General features: G+C 34.0%; 1 long non-coding RNA gene across 1 annotated transcript in view; it reads left to right on the top strand.

The window, feature by feature from the left end:
* LOC127842063 (uncharacterized) overlaps positions 1–13,393 on the top strand; it is a 42,076-nt gene that overhangs the window by 8,759 nt on the left and 19,924 nt on the right. Inside the window, exon 2 of the long non-coding RNA XR_008031470.1 lies at positions 3,595–3,671. This is a non-coding gene — a long non-coding RNA (uncharacterized LOC127842063). The remainder of the gene's footprint in view (positions 1–3,594; positions 3,672–13,393) is intronic.

The following is a 13,393-nucleotide window of genomic DNA, read 5'->3' as shown; positions in this document are numbered from 1 at the left end:
TTGAAGAAAATTGCATTATATATATTGGCTTAAAATGTATCTTCTACCACACTGAATGGTGTGGCTAACATAAACTTGCTTAAAACCCCTATTATAACCACCAAACAGAAAATCTGCAAACTTACATAACTTGACAAAAGTAAAGTTCTATACAAATGAAGCCCAATAATAAACATAACATAACATAGAAATAGGTTCTATCGCTGCAATTGGTTATAAATGAGCAAATTTAATATAGAGACTCCAGAACCTTTATAAGTATGAAATTCTTGTTCTCATCCACTTCTTGTATAACCGAACATCATCAATAGACATGAATTAATTGAAACTGGGTTCGCAGGATTGAACAGTTCAATTCAATGCATTTGTGGTTAGTGACAACAACATATGTGATATGGTATGTATGTCCCATTTGTATATGTGGCTATTGCTTAAAAGAGTCATGCTGACAGTTTTCCTAATTCGTCAAAGTGTCGAATCTTTAGCTACTATTTGCCAAATTATTTTATTGAAGTAAATAAATGTCTGAGTTTAAACAAACATTTGTTTAAATATTTTATTCAGACGTCAGACGACATTAGATGGCCAAAGCAGTAATCGGATTCCGTATAATAAAATCAATTTGTCATTTTGCATTTTGAATCATTATCGTTGTACTGAGGTTTCAAGATGAGTTTTTTGTTTCGAGTGCGTTTAAACGATAATGTATATAGGAGTATAAACGATTTTTTAAATACATAACACAATAAGCAAATAGCCGTTAAATTCCTTAATGCATGGCGCCTATTAAAAGGAAATGTGCATAATAAATGGAGCATTTCTTGAAAAGCCTTTCATTGACCCTTCCTAGGTGGTTGTGGCAATTTTAATCATTTTTGTGAAAACATTTATTTATTTTGTTGTCGTTATAAATTTAGTTTGGCAAACAATTTAAAATGTAACTTTCAAACAATCTTCACATTCTAGATATCAGTAACAAATCAAACAACGTGATTTATTTGTTATTTTATTCAATTATTATTTCGAGAAAGTATGCTCTTGGTTAGAACTTCTGAAGAAACTGCATTGTCTCAACATGGTTAAATTCCAAATAGTCCTATCACACATGACAAAATAATAATAAGTATCAAAAAATTAAAAATGTGAAGGGCGCAGAGGTTTGATGGCATAAGTGCATAGTTTTATAAATACACTACTACTGTTATATGCCCAGTATTTTGCTCGCTTTTTAATCATATTCTTAATACAGGAGTATTTCCCTACATGTGTTTCGAAAGCATTATTGTTCCCTTACACAAATGCTGTTCTTAACCGAAAAATTATATAGGAATACTTTTCATAAATTTAATGAATACAATATTTGGAAATATTGTAAATTTACAACATTGTACTTGGTTTAAAGAATTTATAAATTTTGATGACACGCAATCAGGTTCTCGAAAAGATCATTCTACAATTGATAACATATTCGTATTACAGAGCATTGTGCAAAAATATATAACTAAACCAGTAGGAAGGTTTCATGTGTTATATTTTTATTTTCAAAAGGCCTTTGATGGAATATTGCTCATTAACTAGTTGACATAAGGCTAAAATTAGGTTTAACATGAAAACTACATAAGATATTTGTCTCTTTGTGCTAAAATTCACGGAGTCGCGTGCGTGTAATAAATAACAATATCAAACTGATTTTAAGTGTAAGATTCGTGCAAGTTAATCGGACGTAACTAGCACTATCAATTTTAATTTATTTATTAATGGGTTATCTCTTTACCTACGTGACCGGGGCCATCAAATGATTTAATTTATAAAGATGTTAACACATATACAAGGAATACTATTTACAGATGATGTTGCGAGTTGCTCTGAAACCACTTTTTAACTACAGCGCCAATAAAATGGTATTTTTGACTTAGCCAAATAAGTGGCATGGTTTTAAATGAAAAAAAAATCAAAGTAATTATATTTAGAAGTGGTGGCCTATTGCTGTCATTTTAAAGTTGGCTCGATAATCGAAATCGTGTAAATGTTACATCAGTGTACAAGTACATGGGTTTACTGTTTACCCCTAAATTTTGTTGGTCCAAGGCTTAAGCAAAGTTGGCAATGCAAGCTAAAAATACTATTGATTCTATAGACAGTTAGAAATGCTATTTTGGACTATTTGACATTCAATGGTGTTTTAAACTGTTTGATTCAATGTTAAAGCCGATCCTTACATATGGGGCTGATATTTGGAGTCATACGATTTATGAAAATATAGAACACGTCCAGGCTCAACTATGCAAAGATTGTATTGGTCTTAATAGGTCAACCAACACTTTCATGGTTGAAGGGGAGGTTGGTAGATTAAACTTCAGTGTTAAATATCATTTCAAGTGTGTAGAATACTAGTGTGAACTTATTCATGTGCCATTGCATAGGTATCCTAAAAATCGGTATAATATGTTAAAACGGCAGGATGAAATCGGAAAGACAATTTGGACAACGTTTGTGTAACACTTTTGTCCTAGTAAACTTACTGAACTCAATACGAACTATCATACATGTAGGATTCGAACTGTCATACGAAGGGATGATCTATACATATAGGGCTCGAACCATCATACGATGGGGTGCTCTTGGCGGTCACACGGGTGTTGAACAGGCCACGAACTGCTGTTGACTGGGGTTAAGATACAAAAATGCTTCTAGAAAAAACAAAAATGCTACTAGAAAAAACAATTTTGACAGGTTGATGGAGAGTTTTGTTTACTGGCTGAGACCATCACGTTTTTCTAAAACATGACCGTTTATATAAGCATTTATATAAGAGTAAGTATAAAAGCGGGGTATTTCTTAACGAACTTCTAGAAATTTTGATAGCAACTCGCACAGTGAACATCCCAATTTAACGGCTTCAGTGGACAGTGCAGGAGAGATGGACAGTTACTTTTGAGACGAACTATATTTGTGATTGGAGTATCTTGATTATTTCATGTCTTCTATATTGTTTCAATTATTTAATACATTAAATAAGAATAATACACGTTTATTTAACCAGTAATAAAAACTGATATCCTTATAAAAGACTTGTGTCAATTATCCTGTAAACTTATGAGTAGTAAAACGAATCTGGGACATTTAAAGCAAATAATAAATAAAATTACACAACGCGAACTTTGAGAACCAATAGATTCACATAAGGACAGAAGTGCCACATGTACATATCTATTTTTGGTGCCGTGACCAGAATTACTTAAAAAGTTTGCAGGCAAATCAAGACACCGGAAAGGGGGCCAGAAAAACAGTTACCAATTTACTTTTTTACAGAACATTATTTCAAAGACGAGTGGGACGTTACGACGAACAACAATAATCAATCATTCTTTACAGAACATTATTGCAGCGACGACATTGACAAACTCTCTTTTAGAAACAACGACAACAGCAGCAGCAACGACTTTGGCGACGGGAGCGGCAGGAAACCATCACGACAACGACCGGAAGCGAGCGACGACCATTTTGTTTAATATTTAAATTTATTTAAATAATTGTAAAGAGATAAACAAATAATTCCTATTATATTATCTAAATATTTTTTAATAATTACAGGTCACGAACATATCGTAGGAGCTCTCCGGAAAAACGAACGGCTGAGGAGGTATTTCACCACGCAAAACCGGAGTCAGGTCAGAACCTTTTTAATATCTCAGTTCTTTGACCTGCTTGCCAAATTGTTAAGGTTGAGCTGATTAATACTCACATTTTAGGTCACGCTTTTAAGTATTTACAGTTTAGGATATAGCAATCAGGTTGCAGCTTTAAAAGATGGCCACAGGGTCACAACAAACACCTTTTCAAGTGCTAGCTGAAAGTTAAAGCTAATTTACCGAATATTTTATATGCTTACACGGCTTTGACTCAATTACCACGATTCTCTGGAAAAACATCAGAATTCCATGACTATACACTAGAATGAGAAAGATTATTTATGATCCACGAATATGATGAGACCAGAAAAGTTAAAATTGTTTTCCAGACGGCCGCAGGCACAGTCTGTGAATTCTTGAAACGTTTTTTATCAATAAACCCTGAAGTTAGATATGTTGATTTAAAGGCTGAGTTAAAAATTCGGTACGGAGAAATAACGGATCCGCAATATGCCTTAAAGCTTTTGAGGAATGTAAAGCAACGAGTGGGGAAAAACGTCGCCAATTATGGTAAACGAATATTGATGTTGGATAGAGATGCATGCGAAGGAGAACTCGACGAGAGGAATCCCATGCAGAGAATTCTCGTTGGTCAATTCATCGATGGGTTAATCGATGATTCTGTTAAAAATAAATTGATCAGGAGTAACCCAAGTAATCTGACAGAAGTCTTTGATATGACTCTAAAGGAACAAAATATATTAAAACGTGTACACATGAGGAAAGGTCACGGGGGTACGATTCACATGACAATGACCCACAGCCGATGGAGGTCGACCATGCGCGTCCGACGCGCAAGTGCTATAAATGTGGGAGAAAAAAACACATAGCGAGAAACTGTAAAACCGTTAGTGCGGTTCATCAGCAACAACGGGAACCAGATGAACATAGGCTCAGATGTTACACGTGTAATTCAACCGATCATTTAATCCGAGATTGTCCTCATGAATATTACTGGAACAAATGTCATAAATGTCTGTCACCTAAACATTTGATTAAGAAATGCCCAAAACCAATGACCATTACTGGGTCTCTATCCCACCATTTTCACACTGAAACCCAAAAAGCAAAACGTTTGAAACGACAACGACCTTTCGACGCGGGCCAACCGAAAGGAACAAACTAGGGGCCACACAACTTAAATTACCAGAAGATCCTACCTCGTGCTTAATTAAATTAGGAAATGTTAAAGTTAGGGGATTAATCGACACAGGTAGCGATATAACTATTTTGAGTGAAAAAATATTTAAACAAATATCTCCGCGTAAAAATATGCGTAAATACTCACCAAATATTCAAACTGTAAGTGGCGACAGTCTTGAAGTTTAAGGTATATCAACACTTTCATTCACAATAGGAAAACAGAAACTTGTACACGATTTCGTTATTATAAAGGACATTCATCGAAATTGCATAATAGGAAGAGATTTTCTAAATAGATTTAGCGCAAGAATTTATTTTGATTTAAAACGAATTCGAATTAATAACGAAATGATTCCAATTGAGAGTGATATTCACATAGCGTCATTAGAACGCATATGTCGGTCAATCACAATTCAGCCGTATACTACGCTTGTCACAAACGAGAAAATAAAAAACCATAGCTGCACGCTTAACGGTGTATATAGTTTAACCTCAACGACAGACTGTCTAGACAATGAACCAGGTTTACAATTAATGGATACGATATTGACCGTGTCAAAATGCAATTAAATACCAATTTTCGTTGTCAATAATACCGGACGTACGATAAGATTACGAAAAGATCATATTATTGGAAAGCTAGATAAATCAGTCGAAGTAAATACCGTAACATCTTCTAATGATAAGCAGTTTAAGAAAAATTATGAAAAGTTTAAGTTTAATTGCAATCCGAAATATACGCACTTAATTCAGCCGATAATGAAAAAGAATACCGATTTGTTTGCACAAACGGATAAAGATTTAACTCCGACTTCTGCTATTAAAGCGACTATCGATACAGGCGATCACAAACCTATTAAGTTAAGACCGTATCCCACACCAATCAAACATAGGGAAATAATAGGAAATACAATTAAGGAAATGCTCGAGGCAGGAATAATTGAACCCTCAAATTTTCCTTGGTCTTTTCCAGTAGTATTAGTAAAGAAATCAGATGGTAGTCTTCGTTTTTGTGTAGATTTTAGACAATTAAACAAAATAATAAAAGATGATGCCTGGCCTTTACCTCGCATAGACGAAATCTTACCACTATTAGAAGGGTGCAGTTTTTTCACAAAATTAGACATGAAATCAGGATTTTGACAAATACCTGTTGATGAGAAGTCACGCGAAAAACTAGCTTTTACTTGTGCAGGGCTAGGATTTTATCAATTTCGTGTAACACCTTTTGGGGCAAAAATATCTCCATCAATATTTTAAAGACTTATGGATACCGTTTTGAGGGGCTGTGAATCTTTTGCTATTCCATATCTTGATGATATTATAGTGTTTAGCACTGACGTCAATAGTCACCTGACCCACATTCAAACCGTATTTGATAAATTAAGACAGTATACTCTAAAATTAAAACTTTCGAAATGTAGCTTTCTTGAGGAAGAAACAAATTATTAAGGCTTCATATTAAACAAACATAGTTACAAACCCGCCCCGGAAAGGTCAAAGCAATTAAAATTGTTCCTCCACCACAATCTGTTAAAGACATCAGATCATTTGTTGGTATGTGTGGATTTTATAGACGAATAATACCAAACTTTTCTCAAATAGCGGCACCACTGATTGCTCTTACAAAGAAATATGAACGTTTTAATTAGACATCCGAATGTCAAAGCGCCTTTGACATGTTAAAAGAACGACTGACAATTATTCCTTTATTAGGTTTTCCCGATCGTACTAAAGGTTACCAACTGTATACGGACGCACCAAATGATTGCATAGGGGCTGTTTTATGCCAAGAATATGACGAAGAAGAAAGCATTATTCCAGAAATACCTAATAAACGACCAATTCACTTTTTATCCCACAAATTTAGTGCTACAATGCAAAATACTCAGTTATAGAAAAAGAGGCGTTTGCTCTGAAATACGCTCTTGATAAACTACAAATATACGTACAAGACGCACCTATTACGTGTTTCGTAGACCACCGACCTTTAATGTACCTTATGACAGCAAATCTGACAAATAAAAAGTTACAGTCATATGCACTCGCTATTTCTGGTTACAACGTAGACATAAAACATATCTCTGGATGTAAAAATAAGGTTGCAGATATGTTATCACGATGCAGACATGATGGCACAATACCCGAGGTAAGTGAGGATGAATTACCTCAACATTTTGACATTGGAAAGCATGCATATGTTGCAAAGGAACCGTGCACGAAGTTAAGGGACTCTGAGGATAAGAAAATGGAGGTAAATGCTGTACATTTAAATTTATTCAATCCAAGTAAAGATTCTAACGTAACTGAAGACAGTGAAACTCAGAAAATTATGCCATCAGTGTACATCGATGACAGAATCGACGTAAAGAAAGCACAGTCTGAAGACCCGCAGGTCCAAAAAAGGATCACAGAACTAGAAAGGGGCGAGAGAGAGGGGAATTCTACAAGGTACATTATTATTGACCAGATATTATACTATCTTAGTGACAAAGATGAGTAACCAATTTTACGACTGTTCATTCCTTCGAGTTTACAAGCAAGCTTAGTTGAGCATTATCATGATAATTTGGCACACATGGGAATTGATAAGTGTTACGACACGTTAAAGAGAAAATACTTTTGGCCTAATATGTACACAGATTTATACAAAAATATTCGTTCATGCATTTCTGTATCTAGCTTTAAACACTAAAACAGCTTTTTTACTAATCAGATATTAGATAATTACATCATTTGGACTGGTCTTGACTTTTGTGCAGCACTTACTTTTCTTTTGGATAACTTGTTTGTTGAATTTAATGGTAAAATATTTAAACAAATTATTGGCGTTCCTATGGGTACTAATTGTGCGCCACTTATGGCTGACCTTTTTTTATATTGCTATGAAAGCGAATTTATATTAGAATTATCTAAAACTAAGCAAGTAGATTTGATTAATTGTTTTAACCTTACTAGTAGGTACATTGATGACATACTTAATTTAGATAATCCATTATTTGAACAATATATTCACAAAATCTACCCAAAAGAACTAGTCTTCAATTGATCGTGTATATCCAATACAGACGCTGCGTATTTAGACTTACATTTAACTATTAATAATAATTTGATCAAAACTAGTTTATACGACAAACGGGACGATTTTAACTTTGAAATTGTGAATTTTCCGTTCCTAGATGGCAACATCCCTAAAGGACCTTCCGATGGTATTTACATTTCGCAGTTGGTACGTTATGCCAGAGCATGTTCGTGTATTAAAGATTTTAATGATCGTAATCTAATATTAACTAAAAAATTGCTAAAACAAGGCTTTTTGTATCATAACCTAAGAAATAAATTTGCTAGATTTTACTCTAAGTATGGTGTTTTAATTTCAAAATATAATGTTTCTTTAAAATTGCATTTAAATAATGGAATCTCCCATCCATCATTTTACGGAGATGTTTTGAAGCGTGTCCGCAAATTAAAATATGTTAAACCTAATGTTCATATTAAACTCTTCAATTTAATTAACTTGTTTTTATCAAAAGGATACGATGCTTATGTACTTAAAAACACGTGTTTGATGGTTTTCGATTCACTTTATCTTTCTTCCCTTAAAATTTGGAATCATTAGTGATATTATAGGCATTTTCACTGTTTAACAAAATTGTGTCTTTGTGTCGTTTGAACAAATCTGCATGAAAACTACATTTGGACTCAAATCGTTCATCAAATCATTTCTTTCGTCAGTTGTCACAACACCTATATACTGTTTGATTCCAATAATGTCGCTTTAATGGAATTACTATTTTATATATTTGATTCTTAATATTTAATCAACTAAACTTGTTTTATAAGGGCATTTTTTACTGTTGAACAAAATTGTGTCTTTGTGTCGTATGAACAAATCTGCATGAATACTACTTTTGGACTCAAATCGTACATCAAATCATTTCTGTCGTCAGTTGTCAAAACACCTATATACTGTTTGATTCCAATAATGTCGCTTTAATGGAATTACTATTTTTATATATTTGATTCTTTATATTTAATCAACTAAACTTGTTTTATCAGTAGTACAATTTTGCAGTAGCCCCCCATTAATAGTTTTATTATTACTTTACAGTACCGCCCCTGGATTTTTTTCACGTCATTGTGTCTTCGCCTGTCAATTACGTCATAACTCTTTCTCTGTTCCTGGGTACATGTAAGCTACATGCATAGGTCAATGGGTTTATAACGTTCAATTTGATTTATATTTTTTCTCTGATAGGCGTTTCTTTTTTTATTTAATTACTATTAATTTAATTTTTAGCAGTCACATAAACAACCAAGCAATGTAATATGGAATTTTTACACCCATTATTGCTGCTTCTTCCTGTATTTGCGCGATGATTATCTGAAATATTAACTTAATGACGCTATATTTTTAAATCTTTTTCAATAAAGAAGGAATGTAGTTAACACATGTTTGTAGTTTCATTTTATCGTTCGTCAAAAAGTTGTAACTCTGTTGGTCTGGTATCTTCAATACCATTGAGTAATTAAATTGTAATTAAATTGAAAGCGTTTTAATTCCCTTTTATTATTGTTTGATTTGAGTTACAATGCGATGACGTTAAATTTTATTTACACTTACATGTATTATGAATATTGTTGGGCCAAGTGTGAGGTTGAGCGCTCTATAACCGGTTTAAACCACCAATGCTTTGCATTGACCGTTCCAAGGCGGTGACCCCAGCTTTATTCATATTTTGTGTTTATGTTGGTTTGTATAGTGCTGTATTGTGCTGTTTTGTACTGTTTGGGCAATCGGTCACTTGCCTTAAATAAAGGACCAACGAATTGTTTTTAATGAAAATTCGATACTGCTCCAGCAGCTGGAGTTTCACTTCTTTATATTGTCAAGAACGAGCCAAATCCAATAACAAAATTCCAAGTCAAGAAACTAGAGTATCTCATTCAAGCGGTATAACTTGGTCCGTAGACACTTCGGGGTCATATAAGGAAACTTTGGCAGGAAATACGTATCTTATCACATTTGTTGATGAAAACACTAAATGGGTAGAATCATTTCCAGTCAAGAATAAGCAAGCAGAAATAGTAGCACACCTTTTCCTCGACGAAATTATCCCTAGATTTAGCTTTCCATATCAGATAAGATCGGATAATAGAACAAAATATTGCAATCAGGTGATAGATTACATTTGTAAGTACTATTCTATAGGCAAAATTACCACTTCAACGTATAACCCCCAGGCTAATATTCAAGTTGAGAGAGTTAATAGAACACTCAATGACATGATTTCTAAGACAATAAGTGAAGGAGAAATTAACTGGGATTTGCATGTTAATGCCTGTTTGACAGCCATTAGGACAGCACCTTCAGAATCGACCGGATTCAGTCCATTTTACTTAATGTACGGACGAGATCCAGTTTTACCATTAGACAGTTTATTACAACCGCACCGGAAGTACATGGGAGAAGATACCTCAAGGTACTATATAGAAAATTTACACAGGGCCGTGAAACAGGCTCACAGAAATATGAAAAAAGCTAAAAGAAAACGGAACCAGAGAATTAATACAGATGCACAGGAACCAGTATTAGAGGTAGGTCAAGCCGTTATGATAAAGAATCATAATCGCACTAATAAATTAGACAGCTATTATAAGCCGTATTATAGAATAATTAAACAGATATCTCCAGTTACGTTTAAGGTTAAGAACGTAGCGAATGGGTCAGAACAAACCGTGCACGCACGTTATATAAAATCGGTAGATATCGAAACTTGGGACGTTCCGCAAGAACGACTCCAGCCGATTAAAGGTAAGCGAAAAACTGCTTATGTTGTACCACCGAGCAGTGATAGCGAGGTGAGTGATAGCGAGATGAGTTCTTAATACGATAATCAGAGTGAGGGTCGTATGTCGGACAATGACGATACGCCCTTAGCGAAATTAATTCGGCGACGTGTTTATGAGCGCAGTAATTCATCGGATAGTAATGATGACATACCTTTTGCCGAGTTAAAGAGAAAATATCGACGAAAGGCAGAGCGTTTGCGTAAACACGAAAGGTCAAATTCGGGTGATAGTAGTGATCACTCCGATATGGAGGTTAATGTAGTCGAATACGCAAGTCCGCGGTCGATTAAGAAACATTACTCCGATAAAAATGACCTTTTAATTGATTTAATAAAAAAGATGTTAAAGTAAATACAAACTCTTTGTACGTGTGAAAACACATACTTTTAATACCTTCCAGGACAGGATGTACGACTTACGACTGACGATACGGATATGGACATTGACATTTATCACCGGGTTGAGCATCGCACAGCCCATTGTAAGGAACAACGTAGTTTTCATGCCCGTAAACAAATTTTCTGCGACACAGTATACATGGACGATAAGCTTTGTACTAGATCTACAGCCATATGACGACTTTCTAAATGCATTAAAAGCAGACTTGACAGAATCATTGCTACAAATAAATACCTTTTTAAGTGCAACCTATCCAACACAAATTTATGTGATATATGCAGCGAACACATTGAAACAATAGAACACCTTTTCTGGGAGTGCAAACATATTCAAACTCTATGGAACCAGTTAACAACTTTTCTAGAGAAACAACAATTAAAATTAAAACTGTCTCTCTTAAATATCAGTTTCGGTGTGAATACTTTTAAAATACCAATAATTAATAACACTGTGAACCACATTATCATATTACTGAAATATTTTATATTTAGCTGCAAATACAAAAAACAAATACCTACTTTCAACTGTTTTATAAACTATTTAAAACTAAAGATCCAAATTGAAAAAGAAATAGCCCTCAACAACGATAAACTTCATATTTTTGAACAAAAATGGAAACGCATAAACTTTCATAACCCATTCCAGTTGTCATCCACCTAACTCTACGCAACTCATCTATAGGATTGATTATTACATTTAAAAATAACAGCATACACCACATGCAACCAAGGCAAAAAAACATTATATCCTAGCATATCATGTATAATATGTGTTTGATATTATTACTGTTGTATTATACCACCTTTGTTCTTGCTTATGCACATATTTACATTGTATGTTTTATATTGAATAAAAAAAAGAGCAGTCTTGACGATAACAGAAACCTTCGATGACGAACAAGTACCTACTCACTAATGCATACAAATTTCAAGAATTATATTTAAGTTCTAATCAAGGGTTAAATGCTGAAATACCGAAACTGTATAGTGTTTACATTCAACTTTTACACAAAGTAAATTCAAACAAGTTTATACGTCAGAAACGAGCTTTATTTGAGTTTGGATCGGATATATTAAGAGCAGTTTTTGGTGTTGCTAAAGATAGTGATATTCAGCAGATCCGTTCTGTTTTAAATACCCTTCATCAGAGACAATAACGTTTAATGCATGTTAGTTTTCAGTCTTTAACGCTGTTAAATCTCACACCAAACGCTGTAAAAGAAAATCGCAACTCATTAAATGACGTAATAAACACCTTTAATAAAGTTGAAGTACGATTACGTAACGTGACTGACGAGGTTAACGCCAGGTTACTTGAAACTAATAATTTCATGGTAGCATATTTTCATTTGGACCTTCTTATTCAAGAAGTAAGGGATTTAATGTCACGAGCAACCCTTATATTTGAACATTTAGATAATCAACTCACTGCCTTAAGTTTAGGACATTTATCACCAAATTTAATTCCTCCTTATCAGTTAAAGGATTTACTTCTAGAAATCAAAAATGAATTGCCACCATTGAATGCGTTACCGTTTGACCACGAAAAGGAAATTTTGGAGTACTATAAATATCTTCCATTATCGGGCGTTATCGAAAATAATAAAATGGTTATGGTAATAAAAATACCTCTAAACGAGCAATATGAATATTATCAGATGTATAATATCATTAATATTCCGCTCACATTTGCTATTGCGACAAAAGTTCAATTAACGTCGAATATGGCCGTAGCGAAATATGACATTCCAAACGCAGGTATAGCGATAAACTCGAAACAAACAAAATACGCGTAACTTGAGGGCGGAGAAATATCTAGTTGTGTCGGGGCACCATTTCGTAAATTAATGAAACCTCTTTATCCGATTGAACTATCAAGCAGATGTATTGTTCATATATTCATGAATAAACAAGATTTAATAGCTGAACATTGCAGGGAATTGGTTAAACCCAATGTACAGCTACCTTACGCCGAATATATTACTAATGGTGTTTGGGTTGTGGTAACACCCAAATCACTGAGGTTATCTATCACATGCAAACGTGAAAACAATTTAGAGTCTAGTTGGTCAACGATTAACCCATCATTTGACATCATTACCATTCCTCAAGGCTGTACGGCAATTAATTATCTAATTACGTTGTCGGCTACGTTTGATTACAAATCTACTTTTACTATTACTGATGATTTTGTACAAATCATGAAGAAAACGCTTAATATATCTTCATTGTCGATATGGAAGGATTACCCATACTTGTGCATCATCCTGGATCATATTTATTTTGTTTTGAATTTCAAATGATTTG

The sequence above is a fragment of the Dreissena polymorpha genome, chromosome 8, assembly GCF_020536995.1.
Source record: "Dreissena polymorpha isolate Duluth1 chromosome 8, UMN_Dpol_1.0, whole genome shotgun sequence".
NCBI classification, from domain to species: Eukaryota; Metazoa; Mollusca; class Bivalvia; order Myida; family Dreissenidae; genus Dreissena; species Dreissena polymorpha.
Note: the sequence above shows the minus strand (reverse complement) of the source record. Positions and strands in the feature narration are given on the sequence as shown.